The 25,073-nt window shown below is 42.2% G+C and overlaps 1 long non-coding RNA gene and 1 pseudogene across 4 annotated transcripts in view; one reads left to right on the top strand and one right to left on the bottom strand.

Annotated features, from left to right (window-relative positions):
- LOC122912208 overlaps positions 1-23,126 on the bottom strand; it is a 126,556-nt gene extending 103,430 nt beyond the window's left edge. For 3 of the 4 annotated variants that reach the window (XR_006385561.1, XR_006385563.1, XR_006385560.1), the window contains exons 1-2: positions 22,930-23,126; positions 386-466 (exon numbers count right to left, since the gene is read on the bottom strand). This is a non-coding gene — a long non-coding RNA (uncharacterized LOC122912208). The remainder of the gene's footprint in view (positions 1-385; positions 467-22,929) is intronic. The other variant, XR_006385562.1, reaches the window with a different exon arrangement.
- Positions 17,313-18,057, top strand: LOC122912207 (annotated as a pseudogene).
- Positions 23,127-25,073: the final 1,947 nt, after the last annotated feature.

The following is a 25,073-nucleotide window of genomic DNA, read 5'->3' as shown; positions in this document are numbered from 1 at the left end:
CATAAAGAACAAAGAATCAGAAAATAACAACAAACCTGCGGCAGAATCCTGAGTTTGCTTTGGAAAGCCCACTTCTCCCCTAGTCTCTAATATAGGCCTATTTTCTTTACAGGGCCGCTGACAATTTAAACAGTCGTTAACTGTCAAGCGCTGCACCGACAACAGTTATCACTGTTTCTTGTTCTGGAAAAAGTGGGTGATCTTGAGATCGTGTGAGTACCTCTAAAATTCTGTCTCATTATTTCAGGTAGATAACGTGACATAATGCGTAAAATGCACATGCATGAGAGCTTTGAAAAAAAGCTGAATAGTGCTGACAAGTACGTGAAGACAGGAGGAGAGGGCTTCAACTGGCATGCAGCATAAGAAATCAACTGGAGGGTACCTTTTTCTTCCTTATGTCCTTTTGTTTACACATTCGTTCATCTACTGCCTGAATTCCTTCACTGACAGATGAACTGAGACTCTTTAAAAGAATAATAAAGAAAACGTATTACAGACATTGTTTTGTCACATTATCAAGTTCCTACATCTCATTCAATTCCACAGAACTTAATACCTGTGCACCAGTACTATGCAGACATTGACCAAAAAAATAAACAAAAACAAAAACAAAACACGATATACCAGACACAATTACTGTGGAGGGAACTCATGATCTGGGGGCAAAATGACACAAAGGCAGGGTCACATGGCCAGAAGAAGAATGACACATATACAGTGAAAGTTATGGGGATGAGGGGCCTTAGAATGGAGAACAGATAATCTGAAGTAAAGTACAGGAGAGTCTGGAAATGCGACAGGGCTCGAATCAGACTCTGAAAGCCATGTGTACACAGCTGCCGAGGTGGGGAGGGGATGGGGAGCAGATGTAAGTGCAGACGCACTCAGGGGCAGGGTCAGACAGGCACATAGCCGTGTGCACTGCAGGCTTCCTTCTGGAGAGAAACAGAAATAGGAAGGGAGGGCCAACTTCACTGAGATGAGGTCATTAGATTCTTCACATTTTGGAGAACGAGAGAATGTCAAAGCCCTGATGCATGATGATGAAATGTGGGTATGGAAATACCAGGAATCAAGAATGAAGAACAGAAGACCAGAAAAAGGCAGAGCGCAGAGGTGGAGAAACATGTCCAGAAGTTAATGAATAAAGAGATAATTAGGAATTAGGGCCAAAACAAAGGTTAACAGAAACAACTAGAATGAAGTAGGCATATCACAAAAATTCCACAGGAAGGTGAATTAATTCACTCCATCAACATTATGAAACACCTCCTGGACGTCAGCATTGTGGCAGCCCACAGGGATACAATGAAGACAGATACAGTCGTATCCCTCAGTGGTCTGAGAATCTCAAAGAACAGCTTCAGAGTTGGGACCAGAAAGTCAGGTCAGGCCTGTGGATGAGCAGGACCAAAGTGGCCATAAAGACAGGCCATGGAATAGGGAGGGGATATGGTGCTGCCAGGGGGTGAGGCGGGACGGGAGCCTGTGCCAGTACAGCAAATCTGCCTCCAGGGAGGGGGTTCGAGAAAAGAGTGGGAGGCCAAAGGAAGGCTAGGCTCAGGAAACAACACCACTATGAGGCCCCAGGAGGAAGAGGCACACCAAGGAGGCAGTGGGAGAGCCCCACAGCGGCTGGTTTGGAATCAAACAGCGGACCACAAAAATCCCTTCCATTCCAAGGAAAAGTACCTTTAACAAGATTTTGTAAAATTCAAATGAGACATAAACCATGGAAAGTATTGGCTAGCTCAAGGCACAACTCAAGATTTTTACCTCTTTCACGAACTCTTTCCTGCCTGCCCCTCCCCTAGGCTTCTCAGCACTGATATTTCCATTACTCTGCATTTTTCTTGGTTTTAACCATGTACTGTGTCTTCCCTTAAATTATGTTCTCCTTATGTTCTCTCTAGGATGCAGGCACTGTCTTAGGGGAGGGATGCACAAGGCCACTCAAGCTAGAGGAGACACACAAGGAAGGATGGTGTCGTTTATGACAAGTTTATGACAGGGCGTCAGAATGGATGGATGCTGGAAGTCAGGGCACCAGACACAGATGGGGGGGGGCCGGGGGGGAGGAGACAGGGCAGCACAGTTTTCTGTTAGAAGTGATGCCACAACTCCCCCTCCACTGTTCACCCAGGTGGAGTTCCTATTCCCAATGGCTTAGAGGTGGGAGTCCCATTCCCACAACAGAGATTTTTCTGAGTGAACATGCAAATGTAACATTTATTAAGTATTACATTTTATTTATATTATCCTTCAGTTCCATTAGGGATTACATAGCTTTTGTAGATCATCCCAGGAACCTAACCACACATAGATTACGTGTGTGTGGGGGCGATATTTACAAGATTACAAACTGTTAAAATACAAGTCATTCATAAGTTAGAAACCACTTACATATGACCAAAGTGGCATTAATAAGTTGAATTTGGAAATATGCTTCCTTCCCCCAGACATTTGGCTGTCTACTCTGAGAATATGTCTTCTTCAAATAGAACATGTTTTTTAAGGTTTTTAGCATATGCAAAAACAAAATCACTTACAACTCTTCTTAAGGTGAATATTATAATCATGAACCACTAAAATACAACCACCAGTACCACCAAACTAACAGATGAAAACAATTCTTAGAGAAAAGCCGATGAGGACAACATGCATCACAGCGGACTGTTTTCATTAATTGGGGACTTCCCAGAACTTCTTCTCGTAACTGTCCCAAAGGCACAGAAAATTGAGGGCTTTGTCCATGCCAACCTAAAGGCAAAACCAGATTGGAACAAACACATCACGATAAGGAGTAATAGTGACGTATCTATTTAACGATCAAAGCAGTACCAGATTTAAGTTATTTTTTTGGCACAACCGTATTTGGTACGTAACTAGATAAACAACAGAAGTGTTATTTTGCCATTAATGTTGCTCACAGAATATGAAAAAATTGAAATACATGAAACTATAAAAATAAGGGAAGTCATGAGAAACGAAAGTTTCCTTAAGAACAATTTGCCTTTAGATGACATTTTAAATGAATGTGAAAAATTTTCACAGAAGGTGAACAGTTCTTTGTCTGTAATTGATGATACTCAGCCAGCTGATGTGAAAGTCTGACGGGCTACGTCTCTCTTCAACATTATTATAACCCTTGAGAAAAATAGAAATTAAACAGAAGTAAAATTTTATAGGTTTTTAATCCCATTGGGATATTTATCTTAGTGGTATATTTCCCAAAAGCAAATGTGCATCATTAATTTTAATGCTTCCTGAAATTCCCACAGAGCTGCAACTTTCTGTGCTTCTCTGGACAAATAGATTTAAAATAAAATGAAACATCAACAAGGAGACTATTCTGCCAAGTAACAAAATTCAACATTTCTAAACAGCTTTTACAAACAACTGATAAGCTCACTGCAAATCATTCTTATATTTTTATAAAACCAAACTTTTAAAATATCAATATTGGCCAATGTTCCCTCAACCTAGCTCTGGCTAACAGATATACCTGGGAGTAAATTAAACATTGTAAGAGTGGTGGACATTTGCTCCTACAAATTGGTCTAAATCAAGGAAGACTTCAGGGTAATCACTTACCAACTAACAAAACAACCCCTCAGGTATTATTATCCTTTACTTTTCACTGTTGACTAATGAATTTGAAACATAATCAAACTAGAGCAGCCTTAAATGAATAAAAACTAAAACAAACAAAAAATGTATTACAAAAAGTTTAGTTCTTTTATTAATGAAATTGGTAATTACCTCAAGTTTCTGGTGGGGTTGGTGGGGTAATCAACTGAAAGGTTTCTAAAAACTCTGCCCTTTTAATAAATATGAAGAAGAGAGGAAGTGTGTGTGTGTGTGTGTGTGTGTGTGTGTGTAGGACGTGTGAATTTCAGGTTTACCAAGTTTGTGGAAAAGTTGACAAAATCTGCATAATCCTTATTGATGAGCTCGACCATGGCTGTTTTAAGTTTATAGTAGAGTTCCAGATCTCAGTTCCTCCAGCTGAACACGCTTCCTACAGTCAGACACAAAATAATCGACGTTGAAATCTTCCTGAAAATCAAACTAGAAAGAAAAAATGATTGCACTGACACCACATTTTACATAGAAAAATAAGATCAGAGAAAGAATAAGAGGCTGTATTACTGCAGGGGAACACACACAGGGACTTCAGGAGGTCTGCTCACTTCCTAAGATTATGGGAAAGGGGGCCCCTCACCAAGACCATTCTCTCCTGTTGCCTAATTCTACAGGCATTATATTTCTTTTAATTATACATTTCGAAGAGGCTCTTCTCAAAATAGAAACAGCTTTTTCTTCTTAATTTTAAAAGTAACCAAACTTTCAACCAACCAAGAAATACTTATGTAAGAGAGAAAAAAAAAATCACCCACTCTCTAATGCTCTGCAGTTAAGCACTGTTAATGTTTGTTTATTTTTCTTCACTATTTAACACAGTGATTCACATCCTTCCAGACTTTGTTTTGGTCTTTCTCTTTACTTTTTTTTTTAAGATTTTATTTATTTGAGAGAGAGAGACTGAGAGAACGAGTGGGAGGAGGGGCAGAGGGAGAAGCAGGCTCTCTGCCGAGCTGGGAGCCTGAAGCCAGGGTTCATTCCAAGACCCTGAAATCAAGACCTCAACTGAAGGCAGGCGCTTAACTGACTGAGCCACCCAGGTGCCCTAGTCTTTCTCTTTAAAATATAAATTACTTTTGGGGTGCCTGGCTGGTTCAGTGGGTTAAGGCCTCTGAACCCTCCTCCCACTCGTTCTCTCAGTCTTTAGCTCAGGTCATGATCCCAGGGTTCTGGGTTCAAGCCCCGCATTGGGCTTTCTGCTCAGCAGGGAGCCTGATTCCCTGTCTCTCTCTCTGCCTGCCTCTCTGCCTACTTGTGATCTCTGTCTGTCAAATAAATAAATAATTTTTTAAAAAAATAAAATATCAATTACTTTTTAAAGAAATTGACATATAATGGACACATGTTAGTTTCAGGCGTACAACATAAAAATTCCACATTTTTATCTGTTGTGAAATGATCACCCTAAGACTAGTTAACATCCATCACCAAACATACACATTTTTTTCTTGTGCTAAGAACTCTTAAGCTTTAGCAACTTTAAATATATAATAATATACTATGCAGCCATCAAAAGAAATGAAATCTTGCTATGTGCAATGACGTGGATGGAACTAGAGGGTATGCTGAGTGAAATAATCAGAGAAAGACAATTACCATACAATCTCCCTGATATGAGGAATTTGAGAGGCTAAGTGGGGGTGTGGGGGTGGGGAAGGAAAAATAATGAAACAAGATTGGATTGGGAGGGAGACAAACCATAAGAGACTCTTAATCTCACAAAACAAACTGAGGGTTGCTTGGGGGAGGGGTGTAGGGAGAGGGTGGTGGGGTTGTGGACATTGGGGAAGGTATGTACTATGGTGAGTGCTGGGAAGTGTGTAAGCCTGACAATTCACAGACCTGTAACCCTGGGGCTAATAATACATTATATTTCTAATAAAAAATAATAAAATAAATATACAATACACAGTATTATTTACTACAATCACTATGATGTACATTACATCTCCAGGGCTTATCTTATTAACTGGAAGTTTATACCACTGGGCCCCTTCATCTATTTCCTCCACAACCTCGCCTCCGGCAAGCACCAATCTGTTCTCTATGACTTCATTTTGCTTTGTTTTTTAGATTCCACATGTGAGGGAGATCATACAGTATTTCTCTTTCTCTGTCTGACTTATTTCACTCAGCACAATACCCTCAAGGTCCATCCATGTTGTTGCAAATGGCAAGACTTCCTTCTTTTTATGGTTGAGTAATATTCCATCGTATATACACAGATTTTCTTTATCCATTCACCCCGTCGGTGGACACTTTAGTTATTTCCAAGTCTTGGTTGTTGTAAATACTGCGATACTCACTACCGTGAGTGTGAGTCTTGCTGGCCACTAGAGCCAGGTGATCCAGAGGTATTCCCTGGGTAGCAACTGCAAACTTCGGGGCATCATAGGAGCATTCAAGCTCCTTTCCAGGAGATACCAGAAAGCAGAAGTGAGGCAGAGGGACAGCGCAAAGATGGCACCTGTCAGCTCCATCTTGGAGAATACCTTACTGGGCTACTAGATCCATGTTAAATTAGATGCCTGCCCCTCAGGGCTTTAAGATAAGCAAATGAGCCTCATTTACAGAAATCTGAACACATTTCAGTCTGCTGCTTCTGTGCTGAGTTCCAGGGTGGGTCGGTCTACTCGTGCGACTGCTTTAAGAACTGTTTCTCAGTTTGCTATAGCCTTGTGGGTCTCATGGGTGCAAGCTCTGATGGGCTTTCAAAGCTGGATGTTTTGGGGTCTTGTCTCTTAGATGTACGTCTTGAAAGTTGGGGTGCCAGAAGTGGGGCTCAAACCCTTTGCTCCTCAGGGAGAAGCCTGGGGTTGTTGAGTACTCTCCCAATCCCAGGTTCCTGTGCCAGGGGTGGGGTTTATGGCAAGACTGATTCTTACTTCAACACAGGTTTTTTCCTTACTCACCTAATGTGTAGGAGTCACTCAGCTAGTTGTAGGGCTTTTTCCACAGGAAATTTTTTGATATGGAGCTATAGATTCAGTGTGTATTTCATAGAAGAGTTCAAGATCCTCCTATGCCACCATCTTGAATGGAAACCCCAGACCTTCTCTATGTATGTGTGTCCACACACATATGTGTACACACACACACACACACACACACACACAAATATTCATGCTCTTCTAAACTATTTCCCATCTAGGGGCACCTGGGTGGCTCAGTGGGTTAAGCCTCTGCCTTCGGCTCAGGTCATATCTCAGGGTCCTGAGATTAAGCCTCACATCGGGCTCTCTGCTCAGCTGGGAGCCTACTTTCCCCCCTCTCTCTGCCTGTCTCTCTGCCTCCTTGTGACCTCTCTCTCTCTGTGTCAATTAAATAAATAAAATATTAAAAAAAGAATAAAAAAATAAAAACCCATTCTATTAAAAAAATTTCCCATCTAAAAATATAACTTGAATGTCTTTACGTAAAACACATACATTTCTATTAATATTTTATGTGCATGCTGAGTGTCCCATTGAACAGATGTTCCAAATCTTTCATAACCTATTTCCAAGTATTGGTCTCACAGGATTAGCTATGCTGTGTTTCCCCTTTACAATACTGTGATGCCCCGGTAGGCTTATATGCTTGGAGGCAATAAATTACTATCTACTTCCCCTGTTACTCTGCTACTCCCTGACCTGTTTCGTCAGCAAGAATCAAATGTGATGATTCCCAAACTAGTTAAGGACACCTACACTTACTTCGTAATTATATAGCTTCATTAAACACTATGTAAACCAACAAAATATGACTGCAAAAAAAATCACTGTTCTTTTGAAAACTAACACAGCTACTCTGGAAAGATTTGATACAAAGAAATCAATAAGAAATTTTTTGCTAAGTTAGGTATGGGTGAGATGACCACGTACCAGGTAGAGAGGGGGTGATCACAGTATTCTCACTCAATTCAGTTAAAGAAACTGAAACTGAATGCAAAAAAAGACAACATATAAAGCTTTTTTAAAAAAGATTCTTTTTATTTATTTGAGACACAGACAGACAGTATGAGCAGGGAAAGGGGCAATGGGAGAAGGAGATTCCCTGCTGAACAGGGAGCCCAATGCGGAACTCCATCCCAGGACCCGAGGTCATGACCTGAACCGAAGGTAGATGCCTTGATGCCTTGAGTGACCCAAGTGCTGTGACAACTCAGAAATCTAATCTGCAGTCCAGTTTCCAGAGAAAAGACCTGGCACTGCTTCAATGGAGAATAAATGTACATATGTTTTTTCCAAATAAAATTCTAAAAACTGTATGTACCATTCCCTAAGAGTACTTGTTTAAACTGACTTTCTTAGTTAATCAACCAAAGACTGACCCTGATAGTGTCGGAGAGGAGGACCTCATACCAAACCGAAAGTTCACAGTCATCTACTAAAAGCCACCTGCTTCTTAAACTGGAGCCCAAATTACCCTGGACCTTTCTTTCCTGAGACCATCTCAGACCTTACATCATAGTTATGTAGTACGTCTTGGGAGGGGATCTCGGTTCATAATCCTGGCCATCCTACTCACCAACTGTATACCTTTAGGTCGATCACTTTCCCTGCGTCAGTTACACATTGTTGGAGTTCTGAATTTCATGATGGCATTCTAAATTGTATAACTGGGGTGCCTATGTGGCTCAGTTAGTTAAGCATCTGCCTTTGGCTCAGGTCATGATCCCAGTCTCTCGGGTTTGAGTTCCACATCAGGCGCTCTGCTGAGCAAGGAGCCTGCTTCTCCCTCTGTCCCTTCCTCCTGTTCCTGCACTCTCTCACTCTCAAATAAAATCTTAAATAAATAAAAAAATCATATAACTTAGCCTCAGTGAACAAAAGCTATTAGGTAATATTAGTACTCAACTTACCATTTATGCATTTGTTCTCAGATAAACAAAAAGTTGCATAACACATGACTAAATAACTCGGAACACTTGTGAATACTGGGTTAGGCAGCTTTTGCTGTGAAAAACAAACCCAAACTCACAGTGCCATAAAGAGACCCATTTCACTTACCAAGAATGGTTTTACTACTTCAGGAATGGTTTTACTTTATAGTGTAGATTTCCCAAGTATTCAAAAAGAAAGTATTTACAACCCATACATTTACAGTCAACTGATTTTTCACAAGGATGCCAAGACCATTTAATGGGTGGAAAACAGTCTTTTTGAGTGCCTCCTACTGGGACAAGTGAATATCTACAGGCAAAAGAATGAACTTGGAACAGCAACTTCACACATACACAAAAATATAACTCAAAATGGATCTTTAAATGTAAGAGTAAAAACTGTAACACTCTCAGAGAAAACAGGTGAAAATCTGTATGACTTTGGATCGGGCAAAGCTTTCTTAGACATGATACACAAAGCAATAAGAAATATTAGATAAGCTGAACTTCATCAAAATAAAAACTTTCATGTGTCAAAGGACACTATGGAGAACGTGAAAAGACAGCCCAAAGAATGGGAGAGAGTATCTGCAAATCATTTGTCTGACAGGGACCTAATAACCAGAATATGCAAATATACTCTTAGAACTCAACAACAAAAAGACAAATAACCTAATTTAAAAACAAGCCAAAGACTTTTCAATAGACATTTCTCCAAAGATGATACACAGATGGTCAAGAGAACACGTCGGGATGTTCGACATCCTTAGTCATTGGGGAAATGCGAATCAAAAGCACATGCAGATGCCACGTCACACCCACTAGGACAACTATGGTAAAATAAGAAAAAGAAAAAGAAAAAAAAAGAAGAAGAAAAGTGCTGGCAAGAAGGCGGAGAACCTGGAACCCTCCTGTATTGCCAGTGAGAATGTAAAACAGTGTGGCTAAGGCAGCAAACAGCTCGGTAGTTCCTCAAGAAGTTACACACGTACAATTACCCAGCAGTTCTATGTCTAGGGGTATGACACCGACAGAACTGACAACAGATGTTCCTGCCACAACGTGTACATGAATGTGCACGGCAGCGCTGCTCATAACAGCCAAAAGAGTATATACCCAACGTCCATCAACTGATGAATGGATACATAAAATGTGGAAGAGCCTCTTACACAACCATAAAAAGGAATAAACTGGTACATGCTACAACACGAGTGAAGTCTGAAAACATTCTACTCTCAGGTTAAAGGAAGCCAGACACAAAAGGTCATGTGTTATACAATTTCACTGATATGAGATGTTCCAGAAAAGGCAAAATTCATAAAAACAGAAAGTAGATTCATGATTGCCAGGGAATAAGGGGAGGGGAGAATTGGAACTAAGAGGTTTATTTTTCGGGTGATGGAAGCATTCTGGAATTAGACAGAAGTGACGTATGTACCATATACACAGTAAATATACTAAAAACCAGAGAAGAGTACACTTTAAAATGGCAACTATTATGCTTTGTGAATTATATTTTGATGAAAAATGAAACAACTTAAATATCAACAAGTTAAATACTAGGATACATTAAAAAAAAAATCCAAAGTAACACTAATCACAGGAACAATGGAGTAGCTACATGAATTTCAGAAAAAGCAGATTTCAGAGCAAGGAAAATTATCAGGCATAAACAGCAGGATTACATAATGATAAAGAAATCGACTGACCAAGAAGACACAATTATCCTTAACGTATGTGTGCCTGATCAACACAGGTGAGACACAACCTAATAGAACTGCAGGGAGAAATAAACAATTCCATTATCACAGCTGGTGACATCAACACTTCTCCATCAGTAATGGGCCGATCCAGCAGCAGGGCAACAAGGATCTGACAGATGCGGACATTCAGTCCAGACATGGCACACTCAACACCACCATCAATTACCGTACAACAGATGTACACAGACAATTTCGCCCAGTAATAGTGCAACACACACTCTTCTTAAGCTCATATGGAACACTCATCAAGACAGGATAATTCTGGGCCACAAAACACAACAAATTTTTAAAAATAAAAATTATACCAAGCATGTTCTCAGACCACAGTGGAATTAAAAATCAGTAAGAGAATATAGCTGAAGAAGTCCAAAATACATGGAGATTAAATGACACACCTCTAAATGGCAGGAGACCAGTCTCAACAAAATACAATGTAGCAAAATGTGTGGGATGCTGCTAAAGGGAAAATACAGTACTGAATGCAAATATTAGAAAAAAAAGATTAAAGTCAATAATCTAAGCTTCCATTTTAGGCAACAACAACAAAATCAAATCTAAAGTAAGGAGGGGCTCCTGGGTGGTTCAGTCGGTTAAGCATCTGCCTTTGGCTCAGGACATGGTCCCAGAGTCCTGGGACAGAGCCCTGCATCAGAGCTTCCTGCTCAGGGAGGTCCTCCTGCCTGTATTCCCTCTCTCACTGACACTCTCTCTCTGTCAAATAAAATCGTAAAAAAACAAACAAACAAAACCCTAAAGGAACTAGAAAAAAAATAAAAATTAGAGCAGAAATCAATGTAATTAAAACCAGGAATTTTTTTTTAAATCAATAAACCCCAAGTCTGTTTCTTTGAAAAAATCAATAAAACAGATACACCCTTCGCCAGGCAAACAAAGAAAAAAAGATAGAAGACATAAATTACTAATATCAGATAAAAGAAGGGAGGGCTACTGTTAACAATCCCAATCACTGTAAATTCAACGAAACATTTATGGAATACTACACAATTCTCTAAAATCTCTTCCAGAAAGTAAAACTAGAAGGAATACTTCCTAAATCATTCTAGGAGATCATTATTACCCTGACACCAAAACCAATACTACAAGAAAAGAAACTACAAACTAGTATCTCTCATGAACACAGACATAAAAATCTTCAACAAAAATTAGCAAATAAAAGCAAACAGTGTATTAAAAAATTATACACCAGGATCATGTAGAATTTATTCCAGGTATGCAAGTCTGGTACAACATTAGAAAATCAATGTGATCCATCATATCAACAGAAAAAAAAAATCACATGATCATATCAATGAAGGGAGGAAAAAAAACATTTAACAAAATCCACACCTCTTCATTATTAACCCTCAGGAAACTACAAATAGGAGGACTTCCTCAACTTGATAAAGAATGTCTCCAGAAATCCACAGCTAACGTGATATTAATACTGAGAAAATAGAAGACAGGGAATCAAGGCAAGGATGTCCCTCCTACTACTACTATTCAATACTATACTGGAAGGCCAAACTAATGAAATAAGGTAAGAAAAGGAAACAAAAGGTATACAACCTGGGAAAGAATAAAACTTTGTTCACAGATGACATGACTGTCTACATAAAATACAAAGACTTCACACCCCACACCCACATCCTCCTGAAACTAGTCAAGTGATTATAGCAAGACTGCACGATACACAGTTAAAATACAGAAGTCAATTGCTTTCCAATGATGTATCAGAAAAAGGGCCAGTATTCAAAATTTATAAAGAATTTCTCAAACTCAACATCCAAAAAACAAAAAATCCAGGCAAGAAATGGACAGACGACATGAACAGACCAAAGAAGACATCCAACTGGCCAATAGACACATGAAAAAGGGCTCCACATCACTCAGCATCAGGGAAATACAAATCAAAACCACAATGAGATACCACCTTTCATCAGTCAGAATGGCTAAAATTAACAAGTCAGGAAAAAACAGATGTTGGCGAGGATGTGGAGAAAGGGGAATCCTCCTACACTCTTGGTGGGAATGCAACTCTGGAAAACAATATGGAGGCTCCTCAAAAAGTTAAAAATGTAACAACCCAACGACTTAGCAATTGCCCTTTTAGATGTTTATCCAAAGTACACAAAGTGATTTGAAGGGGCAAAAGCACCCCAATATTTATAGTCAAACTATTGAAAGAGCCCAGATGTCCATCAACAGATGAATGGATAAAGAAGATGTGGTGTACACACACACACACACACACACAGAAACACACACACACACCTCAGCCATCAAAAAGAACAAAATCTTGCCATTTGCAAGGACATGGATGGAACTAGAGGAAGACAAATACCATATAGTTTCAGTCATATGTGGAACTTAAGAAACAACAGATGAATAAAGAAGGGAAGGAAAAATAGAAACAGACAGGGAGGCAAATCACAAGAGACTCTTAACTACAGGAAACAAACCGAGGGTTACTGGAGAGGGGAAAGTTGGGGTAACTGGGTGAGGGGTATTAAGGAGGGCACTTGTTGGGATGAGCTCTGGGTGTTGTATGCAACCAATGAATCACGAAATTCTAACCATGAAACTAAAAGTACACTATATGTTAACGAGATTGAATTTAAATTAAAAAATTTAAAAAGTCAATTGCTTTCGTACATACCAGCAACGTGCAAGTGGAATTTGAAGTTAAAAACACAAGACCATTTACATTAGCAGACCAAAAAAAATTTAATACTTAGGTGCAAATCTAACGAAATATGCACAAGATCTATGTGAGAAAAAAGTATAAAATTCTGATGAAAGATAACAAGCAAGGTAAGATGTGAAGTGGAAAGAAAGTCCATAATCTTGGGTAAGAACACTCAATACTGTTAAGAGGTCAGTTCTTCCCAAACTGATCGACAGACTCAATGTAATCCCAATCAAAATGCCAGGAAGTTATTCTGTGGATACCAACATGTTGACTCTAAAATTTGGATGGAAAACTGGAAAACCAAGAGTCCCAGAGTAGTCAACAAAATATTAAAGAGTGGGAAAAAAGGAAATTGAGGATTGCCACAACCCAATCTCAAGACTTACTAATAAAGCTATAGTGCTTAAGACAGAAGGTGCCTGGCAAAAGAGACAGGTGCTTGGAACAGAGTGGAGAGCCCAGAAAAACATCCACACACACAGGCAAAGGCAACTCAATGGCAAGGACAGTCTTCAACAAAAGGAACCGAACAATGGGACATTGATAAGAAAAAACAAACAAATGAAAAGAATAAAAACAAACTTTCACACCTTTCACAAAACCTAAACATAAAATGCAAAACTTCTTAAAGATGACATAAGAAGAAATGTAGGGATCCTTGGATTTGGCAATGACTTTTCAGATATAAAACCAAAAGCATGATCTACAAAAGAAAAAAATTGATGAGAGGGACTTTGTTAAAATTAAACTTCTCTGTAAAAGACACTGTTAAGAGAATGAAAAGACCAGTCACAGAGTAGAGAAAATATCTGCAAAACACATCCATGGTAAAGGACTTAAAATAAGAAATATAATATAAAGATGCCTTAGTAGCAGTAAGAAATCAAACCTAATTTAAAAATGTGAAAAGAGCGGTGGCTGGGAAACCCAGTCAGTTAAGCATCTGCCTTTAGCTCAGGTCCTGGGACTGAACCCCACACTAGGCCCCAGGCTCAGCGAGGAGCCTGCTTTTCCCTCTCCCGCTGCCTGCTGCTACCTCTCCATGTGCTTGTGCTGTTAATAAATAAATAGAATCTTTAAAAAAGAAAAAAAAGGATCTGAAAAGATGCTCAACTTTGTATGTCATTAGGAAATTGCAAATTTAAACAAGGTACTATTACATATCACGTAGAATATAAAAAATCCAAAGCACTAGTAATACCAAATGCTAGCAAGGATGTGGGACAACCAACTCTCATTCATTGTTTGGTCAGAATGCAAAATGGGAGACACTGTGTGAGACAGCTTGGCAGTTTCTCACAGAACTAACCACACTCTCACTATAAGATCAGTAATTGTGCTCCTTCGTATTTACCCAAAAGAGCTTAAAACTAGTGTCCACACAAATGTTTACAGGATGTTTACAGCAGCTTTATTCTCTGAAGTGCCAAAACTTGGAAGCAATCCAAATCTCCTTCAGGTGCTCGCTTTGGCAGCACATATACCAAATCTCCTTCAGTAGGTGAACAGGTACACTGTGCCACACCCACACAATGGATTATTCGGCAATTAAAATATTAATTATTAAGCCACAAGACTTCGAAGAACCTTAAGTGCATATTGCTAAGTGAAAAACCAGTCTCAAAGGCTAAATACTATATGATTCCAACTCTATGGCATTCTGGAAAAGGTAAAAATTAACCAACATTTTTATTTTTATTTATTTTTTATGTCATCTCTATACCCAATGTGGTGGCTCAAACTCACAACCCCGAGATCAAGAGTCAGATGCCCTAGCAACTAAGCCAGCCAGGTGCCTCTGAAAAGGTCAAACTCTAGACAGTAAAAAGATCCCGGGCTGAGGGGTGAGGGAGGAGGGTGCAGACAGAGGAGAAGAAACAAATAGATGAGGTACAGGGGTTTTCAAGGCAATGAAACTAGGCTGTAAGATACCAACAGTAGGTAAATAACATTATACGTTTGTCAAAACCCACAGAACTATAGAAAGAGGAGTGAACCCTAATGTAAACCATGGACTTTAATTAATACTGTATCAATGCTGGTTCATCAGTTGTAACACGTGTACCACAACAATGTAATACATTAATAATAGGAGATAGTGAAGTTAGAAGAAAAATAGCTTCTTTTTGTACTCAGGGGTATTTCCTATCTGAACCCAGTTAAAGTACAAATCCCGCAAAAGGCCAGAAGTTGGGAGATCACAAGAGGTGCTGGAACACAGGAAAATAAATGAGCAAACCAGACAAGCTGCAGGTAATTAAGAACCATTAACCATGAGAGAAGCAGTGACATCACTCAAAATTAAAACCAAGTAGAGTTTAAAAGTTTAGCTACTTTACTAACTAGCTGCAATCAGGGATGGCAAACAAAGACTAATTCAAAGTAACCTGGGAATTAATCATTTAAAACTTACCAATAATCCGAAATTAGTAGCTTTAATGCTATGAAAATTACATGGAATTTGGAAAGATTGAAGTTCTCTAAGCTGCCAAGAAGTAAAACACTCCTTCCCAGATACATGGACTTATAAAATCACTATATACTATCTCCACGAGAAGCAGAATCCCCCAGAACCATCACTCTGTAATGATGAGAAGTACTAAGAGGGCATATGAAATGTATGAGCTCTGCCCTGAAACATGTCCCATTTCATTGAGACAAAAACCAAAATAGGGGGAGCCTGGGTGGCTCAGTGGGTTAAGCCGCTGCCTTCGGCTCAGGTCATGATCTCAGGGTCCTGGGATCGAGTCCTGCATTGACAAATAAATAAATAAAATCTTTAAAAAAAAAACAAAATAGTTAAGCACTAATCTGCACAGTACATAGGGGTTGAAAGACATAGAAAGTTTGTGTGAGCTCACGTATGTGTGTGTTTCCAACCATTCTTGAAAACAATGGACAACAGAGATGAATAAATGTCCCTGTATATCCCATAAATATTCCTCAAATATTTATCATGCAACTCCAGCTCTGCTCTAAGACATGGGGACACAGTCATGAAAAGAAAAGACAAGGTCTCTGCTTTTAAGGAGCAGATATTCTACTGCAGAAATGAGAAAATAAATATGTAAACAAACAAACATTATATTAATGAACAGTGATCAAATAGTGATTAATGAATAGTGATCACAGCTAAAAAGAAAACAGGACACCGTAAAGGTCTGACTGACAAATGGGATGTATTTTAACTTGGATGAACCAGGAAATATGGAACAATGAGTTGAGATCCAAATGACACAAAGGAGCTAGCCACAGGAAGTGTGGGAAGAGTGTTCCCGCCCAAGGTATCAGCATGTGTACAAAAATGTCGTTGGAGCTCTTGCCCCTGCTCTCAAATCTCTGACCCAGCTAGGTGGGAAAATAATCTAGGATGTGTGTCTCCCAAAACTCATTCTAAATCTTTGTTCGGTGACTAAATTATTCATGCTTGAGAAATTAAAAACATATGCTAACAAGATCTTCCCACCATCTACTGAGAGATCATCTTAAAAGCATCATGAAACAGTAACACCGAAATTCTAAGGAACTTCTGTTCTAACATTTTAATCAATTTTATATCAAACTCCTTTGTTGAATTTATATACGCATTTGGCATATTTATGAAGAGACAAAAAAAACCCTACATTCCATAAATGTATTTATCCATCTAACAAATATTTGAGTACCTAATTACACTCTACTCCAGCGGATTTCTTCTCTTTATCTCTTTTGTCCCCTCAATTTAACACCAATCATAATCTATGTAGGCTTTTAGTTTGCTTTTCGAACTTAATTTCTTGAGCTATTTAAAGGACTTATCCAGTGCTAGAGTTCTCAACACTGGTCACACATTAGAATCACTTAAGAAACTTTTTTTTTAAAGATTTTATTTATTTATTTGACACAGAGAGAGAGATCACAAGTAGGCAGAGGGGGAGGGAATCATGCTCCATGCTGAGCAGAGTGTCCCATGCAGGGCTCAATCCCAGGACCCTGAGACCATAACCTGAGCTGAAGGCAGAAGCTTAACCCTCTGAGCCACTAAGGCACCCCCTCACCTGAGGAACTTAAAAACAAAAAGCCCAAAGGGCACCTGGCGGGTTCAGTCACTGGAGCGTGCAGGTCTTGATCTCAGGGTTGTGAGTTCAAGTCCCATGTTGGGTATAGAGATTAATTTTAAAAAAAAAAGCCCAAGCCCCAGTTTGTGATTAATTTGTTTAAATGTTTAAAGAAATTTGATGCTAAATGTTGTAAGACTAGTTAAATAACAAAAAGATATATTTACATAATACTTCTTGCTCTCAAATTTTGAACAAAGAACTTACTAATAATCAATAACTTAGTAGGCCAACATTTTATTTAAATAAGTTTTATGGTACTACAAAGAGTGAACTAGAAAATCAAAAGCAAGGAGAAATGGGCATGGTGTGAACATGGGGAAGCAAGAGAAAGCAAGAAAGTATGTGACGGGGAAGCGAATGCTTAGCTCCGAGATCCTTCTCCGAGAGAAGGACAGATTAAAACCTAAAAAGAAAGAAAAGAAGGATCCTGTGCACTCAAGGAAAGAGAAGTCCCCCAACATCCCTCCTGCTTTTTCCAATATAAACACACAGCTGGGCCGCCTTACCATCCTGGTTGGTACCGACTTTATCAACTTTTCTATGTAGGCCAAACTTGACCAGGTACAGTCAATGATGGACGGGCTGTGTGTCAAATATATCAGTTGTACAACTGACTGTGTACTGGCTGAAACTGAGAAACCAGGGTGAAAGTATCAAGAGGCTCTAAGGATTGCAAAAGAGCCAAGATTCAAACGATTACCATGTACACAGAAGACAAACTACGCAGATGACTGCTCAGTACGGAAGTAATTCAAGAGTGTTACACTGGGGCATCAGCTGACCCAGACCCAGAAGATTGCTAGAGTTCCCATCATGGACAATTCTAACCATACAGACGACACTGAGCGAATGCCAGATGATGACGGAGCCCCTCACTCCTATTTCTTAACAGAGTTCCTCAGCCCTCCTTTACCAACTTTTCCTGTTGCCAGTTCATACAAGCAATTCTCCTTACCCAGTTCCTCTGTTCTGAGCTATGGCTAAAGACACTTATTTTTTATGTTTTGAAACTGATTATCTCGTACCATTTTACTTTTTGTTGCATCTTTTTTATAAATCAGATGACCGCTCACAAAGGACAAAAAAAAAAAAAAGAATGGAAAGGAAATGAAAGATCAAAAGGGAGGACGACAACAACAACAAAAAAAACACTTCTTTTTTGCCAGGAACCCTTCTTACCAAGTGCCAATCAGATAAACTTTATCTGATGTTACATCGTCACATCTCCTCTATCATTAGGGAAAGTAGTTCACATAAGAAAATTTCTCTATAAAATGAGTTCCAGGCTTACATTCCATATTTGGCTAATTAGAATTTTATTATGAGATCTGTCTGAAACTGATGCGGAAGAGAATGGAATCTTGTCATCAAGACGTGACATCGAACTAAGAACCCACAGGGTAAGCACTCAGCTCCTGTGACACGAAGACGGCTCCTGGGGATGGGGGACCCTGGGCAACAGTGGCTGACCTGCGGGCCTGCAGCTATCTGCCGTCTGTCACTCTTCCCTCTTCCTCCTCTGCAAGCTGCTATCTCCAGCCGCCGTCAACAAAGTCCACCTCAAACAGCCATCACTTCCCTCTGGTCCCGTTTACCGTAGCTAAGTTCCAGGCCAGGCATCCAGATCACCAGCCCTGTGGGAACTTCTTCTAAGGTAAGAGGTGGCCCTATTGGTGAAATGCAGGCGCCAAGGCGTGCGGACATTGTGCCATCTTCTGCGCTATTCTTAATGTTCTGATTGTCCCACTTCCCTCAGTTCCCCACCTGTGGCCTCTGGAAAGGAACATATTACAGTAGGATTTCCAAGGACTGATGCATGGGGGTCAGGAGATCTGGCCTGTGATTGGCCCCAACTAGCTGTGTGGCTTTAAAGGAAGTCATCACACCTCAGGCCTCAGTTTCCTTATCTGCAAGCCAGGATGGACTAGAGTCTTTTCAGAGGAGCCCGCAAAGATCACATAGATAAGCACCACCTCATTATACTAACAAGCAAACAGAAGGCCAGAGGCGAGTGATTTGCCCCAAGTCAGACATAGCAGGCAGAGAGCAGAGCTGAGGATGGGACCCACATCTGCAGGTCACAGCTAATCAGCCAGCACAGTACAAACAGATCTGAGCATCTGCTTGTTCTTCCCTTTTTCCGTTTTGTCCATCAGAATGCATGCCTGCGAACAAGGACACACAGGACCTGCTTCCTGCCTCAAAATTTCCAGTTCACCCAATTAGAACAGGGAGGAGCCTCAAGGACTTACTCCTCCACCAAACACAGACGGTTCTTTTACCTATGGAACATGAGGGTACATATATTCACCGTCCAGAGGGCTCCTGCCTTCACTTCTCATGGAAAAGGTCATCATGCCCCTACCCGGGGTGCCAACGAAGCCACAGGTTCCAGAGAAGAACTGACGCAGAGAAGTTTGAAGGAGGCAGACTGGCTCAGCGCAGAAACAAACTGTCTACCAAGGAAAACTACCCCATGGGGGACTGATTCTCTTTGAAATACGTTCGAGTGTGTGGGAAAATGGTTTTTCAAGAGCTGGTGGACTGACCAGTCACCTGGTACATACAAGATCACATCCGCATTCTGACAAGAGTGGCTTGCCTGCAGTGTAGACCAGGGGCCAGAAAGACAAGGAAGGTGCAAGGAGACTGGGTGAGAAGCTTCTATGGTGTGATGGCGAGGGCCCACTGCAAAGGTACGAGAAGAGATAGAGAGAAGTATATGGACTCAAGAGGTTTAGGAAGCGAAATCCACAGGACTTGATTTTGGAAAGGTGACAGAGTAGGAGTTGACTTCTGGTTTCCCGACTCCCAGCTAAACTGATGAAGTGTTTACTGAGAGAGGCAACCGAATAAGAAAGGTGGTTTTCAGTGGAGGAGGTGCTCATGAATTCTGTCTTGAACCTGATGAGTCTCAGGGGCCACAGACACATCCGAGAAGGTCAGCAAGTCCGATACACAGAACTGGTGCTCAGGAGGCGTGTGGGACAGAGACAGAAATCTGCCTTACCTACCGATAGGTGGTCATGAAGCTGCACGAAAGGTCATCTAGGGAAAGAAAGGAACATGGGGCTGAGCCCATGATCAGCATTCAGTGGCTACCAGGAGCATGACTTTGCACAGGAGACACATCAGAGAGGTAGAAGAAAGACAGGAAGCAATGCAGAGCATTTGGTCTACTGCGATGTTGAGTAAGGAGACAGAGAAAGGTCAGGTGTGCTGACTTACAGTTTTGGTAAGAACTCTTTAGTGGAACGACAGGGCCTGAAGGGTGGAAGGTGAGAAAGTCAAGTCAACCCCTGAGCACTGGCTGCGATGCACGACAGTGACAGGGCAATACCTAGAGGTGGGGCAGTCAAGTGGGAGAGGATCAAACAGGATCGCGTGATGGGAAGGAGTGCAGGGGAGAGGATCCTCGCAGGCTCCTGGAAGGGTGGGAGGGCATGGACTCCGAGCCAGAGTGAATACTGAACCCGAGGAGGAAGGAGAGCCCCTCCCCATACCAGACGAGGAGGAGAAGGGGACAAATACAAGAATGGGATCGTGATCAGCAGGATGGAGGAGGTCCCGTGGGATGGCTGCTAATTTTTCTGTACGACTGGAGATGGAAGTCATATGTTGAGATGGAAGAGGAAGGCTACGTGTGATGTCAATAGCACACCCATGTAAATGGTCTAATTTATCTGTTATGCCACTTTCTCTCCCTACTACCAATACCTTATGTCCTGCTCATCTATTAGTTGGCTGTCAACCCAAAGGATTTTCGTATTTCTAAGCTGACAAAGTATGATGTTGCCAGTGCTTCTGCCCCAGGCGACCCTTCCCCATCTGCCATTCCTGCACTTTGATCACCTACCTCTTTTGCATACCTTTCCCCTTCTATTTCTCATTAGATCTCATAAACATGACTTTTTAAGTAGTCTTCTGCCACCAGTCAGCTCCAACTCAACAGATATGACCATGCAACTTCTTGCTGTAAACCTGACTGCAGGTCTACTGTGAAGACTGCATCAACGTGGACCCCTCAATGTATGCAGTGTCCAAGGTGCAACCCGCAGCCCCACCCCATCTCCCTTTCTACCATCCCAGTCTCATTCCAAAATGTGCCAAACAAGACACCTATGTAGAAATACAACCCCAACAGCAAGCTCTCCACTCATTTCTGCCTTGGAACTGTAACTTACAAAACATCTCTCTGACGGAAACACAAATTGCAAATAACCTTTATCTCCAGCTCCCACTTAGAAGATCAATACCACTTTACACAGAACAGCTGCTCCATGTATTTTCCTTCTATGTATGAAGGGGTCACGTTCATTAACATGACAAATTGTACATTACATTCAGAAGTTTCAGAGCCTTGAAAGAATATGGAATTGCTGGCATTCTAGCCACTTTCCCAGTTTGCTCTCTCCCTACCTCTAAGTCCTACTTTAGAACTGCTATTTTGAGATTTCTATTTTCCGAAGCTGCTTTGACCAAAGGCATTCTGTCAGCTCAGAGTGAGAAAGATGGCGGGGCTAGGAAGTGTGAGAAAATGCTAGTGTTAGGCCCAAAGGAAGCCTGACGAAGTCCAAAGACAGACAAGCTAAAGAGACTTCCGTGCTTTGAGATTCTTTAAGTCTGTGTGTGTGACTTTTCTTCTTCCAATGACCTCTCTCCTCATCATGTGTCCTTCGTTAACAAAAGGTTTCTGGATCAGAGAATTCACTCTGTGCTCTCCTTCAGACACTCCATTCAATTTACACCACTTATTACAGTGGCTTAACATCACCGTACAAGAACAAGAGTACAATATACCTTCGTCTAGACATCCCTACATATTAAAAATGATATGGCCACACCGCAGAGGATCCAGACATAAGCACTTTTAAAGCCAGAGTTTGGGAGATGTGATCTGAATGCAAGTATCAAAAAGGAACTAGCTGGTTAACCCAAAAAAGAAAAAAAAAAAAAAACATAATATGACTTGAATCCATAAAAAAGTAAGAAATTCAAACTCTTTTCAGAATTTTAGATACCTACAGAGCCAAAACTTTTTAACACTGAAACCAGCTACTAAATCCCAATCCTTAGAAATTAAACATATACATTTTGATAGTTTAAGTACAGACCCAGAGGGATACAGAAAACATAAAGCTCCTCCTGGCTCTGATTCAAACCTTGGGACATTTTCAAGGCTATGTCTGATGAACCTTTCCTATCAGTAAAGTCTTTTCAGTTTAAATTTCTATTATGTAAGTTTATGTCCTACAGTTATCTGCTGCCAGCTTCAGGCTGACCTCATCAAGAGAAGTAGGGCAACTTTAGAAAAGAAGCTTGGTATGATTTGTAGTACTGGACCAGAATCCGTAAGGACAGTACAGTCTTTCAGATTTCTCATTCCGGGAGCTTTAGACGAAAGTCAGGCATAAACGTTAGGTTAAGTGCCTTTTTGACCCGATTCCTGGTAAGTACGTGCGTTCAGAGATGTGTTCAACGCACAGTCGCTGAGCTTCTAGGCACAAGGCACTGGGAGGCTTCTGTCAGGCCGGGGGAGCGGCGGTCTGACTGTGCCGCACGGTAACAGGGGCGGGTCCTACGGGTCCGGGGCTTTTACGTTTAGCTCAAAACCACTTGACCTGAACTTTCAGGCCTTTTCATTCAATGTGCATGATTTCACAGGAGTGCTTTCTCCAGGCTGCACCTAGCCAACCCAAGGCCAAAAGACTCACTGCGAAGTGCAGCGAGGTCCCCGCCGAGGACCCGTCTGGGGCGGGCACGGCCCAGGAAGCCCACAGGAGAAGCCCAAGGAGAGGCTCTGGAGGGCCAAGGAGGGCAGGCCACACACGGCCTGGCTCCGGGGAGCAGAGCCCCAGCGCGCACCTTCATGAACTCGTCCTTGTCGAAGCAGAGCGTGTCCGGCCCCTTGGGCAGGTTCATCCTCCTTCTCTCCACCCCGCCGGCCGCCTCTCAGCACCAACACTCCAGCGAGGAGGAAAGGTAGGACGCTGCGCTCCCTGACGCTGCGGGTGCAGCCCCGATGTTTCCACCGCACAGAAGGCACCGCTTCCGCCAACATGGCAGCGCCTGCGCCGCGGCCAATGAAAGAGGATGCCGCGGGCCCGCCTCCGCCTGCCTCCGCCAAGAGAGGCGCCCGGACCGCCTCCGCCGAGCCAGCAGGTGATGCTGCCCCCATGCGGCAGAAGGTGACACTACAACCTCGCATACCTTTCTGCGGGGCAGCCCCGCCGCTGGTGATGCCGGGTGAGCGGGAGAGGGGAGGCCGGGGAGGGTCAGGGGCGCTCCTTCCCCACCTAGCCGTTTCCCTCGGAAAATCGGCCTGCGAGCCTCTTCCAGGCCCTTCTCCCGAGATTGTCCCACGGGAAGCATAGCCGTGGCGGGATGCTGGCCCTTTACTTCTGCGGCCCGTTGTCCAGAGTGGGGGGCGCGTCCCCGTGTCAGGCCTCTGGTCCCTGTGCGCCGCCGCTGCAGCCGCCTGGGCGCGGAGGCCTCTGTGGGAGCCCGGCTTCCGCCCTCATCCCCGGCGCCCACCGGCGAGCGTGGCTTCTCCCCCGCCGCCGAGCTTGGCTCCAGCGATCTCTAGGGAGGAAGGTGGTCAGCTGGCAGCCTCCGGTTGTCTGGGCAGCTCCCGGCTCCACTTCGGCTCAGCTGTGGGGCGACCACAAGTTTGGGTTCTCAGAGCTCTTAAAGAATCACCTCGCTACCGGCTGACAAAACACAACCGACAAGTAGATGTGCAAGCATGTTTATGTCCAGTCCGCTCTAGAATGGGCGGAACCGTGTGTTTGTGGCTAGCGTTGGTTCGATCGCCACACCTGCCCCCAATTTCTGAGACCCCCTCCTCCTCCTGCCATCCACCCCACATTTATTTTGAGATTTTTCTTTCCTCTTCCCTTGCTCTTTCTCCCACTGTCCTCCCCTTTAATGGGAATGCCATGGTCAAATGATGATCCATTTCTTTTTTTTCTCCGTGAGACTCTGACAGCTCAAACCACAGATCTCAGGCGTGCCCTTCACGCTGCAGCTTTGCTGTATTGGCCCAGGCCTGGGCTGCCCCTCCCAATGCTGTGATCTCCCAGAGATAGCACGAGCAGTCCTTAGAAAGGGATGGGACACAGCAAGACAACGGCTTACAGTGAGTCTTGCATTCAAGTCACTCCAAACGGGAAACTGATCACCTTTTCTTAAAACGTGAGTACAGAATCTGAAAAAATGCATTCCCTAGCAGTGGGCCTGGCAAGGCCTTGTTGAAGAAAACGTTCCCAGTCAATACCCATAGACTATGAGAGGTAGGATGAGAGCTGGAATCTTATCTGGAGAATCAGAATAAATTGCCAGGGGAGCAACTATGAAAATGCATTCTATGCCCTGTTGTGGTCATTTGGATATAGGGAATGAAAGCCTCGTTATTTGGTCTTTGTTTGTTTACTCTTATTATGAAAATTCTCAAACATACACCAAAGTGTGTAGAGCAGAAGGATCCCGGACCTTCCGAGTACTTATCACTCTGCTTCCCCAACTGTTTCATAGGCCTTCCTCCTCCTACTGCCCCCGAAGTGCCTGTATTTTTGTTTTTTTGGGAAGGGGGAGGTCTGGAATGTATTTTAAAGTAAATCCCAAACATCACATCATTCCCTGCTCCCCAAATACCTTGGTTTACACATCAAAGATGGAGGAGGAAAAAGAGGAGGAGGAGGAGAAGACTGAGAGGGAGGAGGGATGAAGAAGAGAGACTTCCGCACAGGCCCACAGTGCCAGAATCAATAGGTCTAATAAGCTATTCCGACTGGCTCTGAGAGGCATGACTTTTAGCCCAGGGCCACAGTGCTAATAAGCGACAAGGGCAAATTCAGGCAGCGCAAACAGCAAGGCCCACACTCATCACCAAGGCACTGAGAGGGGGGCAAGGGTGCCAGACCGATGGAACAAAGTTTTCTGGGAACCCCACCTGCCCTAGAAGTCCAGATGAGCAAGTAGTTGAACTGTTTTTTACCTTCATTGTCATT

Source organism: Neovison vison, chromosome 7, assembly GCF_020171115.1.
Source record: "Neovison vison isolate M4711 chromosome 7, ASM_NN_V1, whole genome shotgun sequence".
Taxonomy (NCBI): domain Eukaryota; kingdom Metazoa; phylum Chordata; class Mammalia; order Carnivora; family Mustelidae; genus Neogale; species Neogale vison.
The sequence above is the reverse complement of the archived record's forward strand: the minus strand, read 5'-3'. Positions and strand labels throughout refer to the sequence as shown.